Here is a 1,474-nt window from a genome sequence, read left to right as displayed (position 1 = left end):
TCCACATCTGTCCTCCAGACATTTATGAAATTACCATGGAACTATTCCCACCAGCTTGTGCTGCTAACCAAAGAATCACCCAATTTATAAATTTAGAAAGGAGACTTTATTTCTGATAAAGGGTTGAAGCTGCAGGGCAGCCTCTTAACAGGCTGGGAAGCAAAGCCTCCCACAGAGACTGTGAGCAGGCACTTCAAGAGAGGGAGAGATGAGAAATGAATTCAAACAAATGGATTGGCCAAGTGGACACACTCAGCAGCCTATAGAAGGAGCTATGGATATTCACATGGCATGCAGGCTCCATATGTAATAAGCAAACACACATGCTACATGCATTTCAGGTTTGCGTTGGGGTGAAGACTTAAGAACTAAATGAATTGCAGTTGGGCCCTGCACATCAAAAGGGCTTTGTGCAGGGGCAGAAAGACACACAGTGCACAGCCTCCAGAAATTGGCCAGGACAAGTCCATGGTCAGTGGTTTCTTCTCAGAGAAAGTTACAGAAATCAGTCTCTTGTCCAATCAATGCTCTATTTACGGCTGCGAAACAGGGGCACAGTTACCCAATGCCTGGAGTTGCATGAGCTGCAAATGTTTTAATATTGCTTATCTCAGGACCAGTGCTCGTTTAACTGTTACAGAAACAGAAAAACCCCTGTGGAAGTTACAACATATTCTATTTTTTTTTAACTGTAGGGATGAGTGACTTAATCCTTGCCCGGTGTGACCTTAGGTCTTGTTTACAATTTGGTATCTTATTGCCAATGTGTATAAGAGACAGGGCATAGCCTTAGGTCTTGTTTGTAATTGGGTATCTTATTGACACAGAAAGTTTGTTCCATCAGTGTGATGATCTCTATTTTTATGTCTTTCTAGTTTTTGGGTCCTAGTTTTCCCTGCAATTTCATTTCTTCATCTCATATAAGAAATCTTTGACAATCTATTTTCCAGGCTTATATTATTGTAAGAATGTGGGTGATGATTGACATGCTCTTTACATATTAAAGCAGAAACCAGAAGTAGCTTCAGACATCACCAGTGACCCGACAGAAGCAGCAGGAATCTCATCTCATTAAGTGTAAGTGGCACCACACACGTAGCTGAACATGCAGGGACACAGAATACCCACAGCACAGGACACATATGATAAGTTTTTATGATTCTGGGGCTCTGCTCAGGAATCTGGAATTCACATGGCACTACAGGGATGGACTCAGTTGTTTCTCGGGTGATACTGTGTTTTGGAAGCTTATTTCCACTCCTGCAGTGGATTCAGTAGCTGTACCCAGGTCGGTACCCCTGAAACAGAAACTCTCATTAATTAAACACAGGACCCACTAATAAGAAAGCTGTCCCCAGGGAAGGTGCAGAGCAGGGACCTCTGCGTTTGGGAACCTGCGGCTGTACAGGGAGGTCAGGAGTGTGACCCATTTCCTTCTCCTGCCCCTGCTGGCTGCACCAGGAGCTTTACATTG

The sequence above is a fragment of the Mandrillus leucophaeus genome, unplaced genomic scaffold (genome assembly GCF_000951045.1).
Source record: "Mandrillus leucophaeus isolate KB7577 unplaced genomic scaffold, Mleu.le_1.0 Scaffold997, whole genome shotgun sequence".
Taxonomy (NCBI): domain Eukaryota; kingdom Metazoa; phylum Chordata; class Mammalia; order Primates; family Cercopithecidae; genus Mandrillus; species Mandrillus leucophaeus.
Note: the sequence above shows the minus strand (reverse complement) of the source record.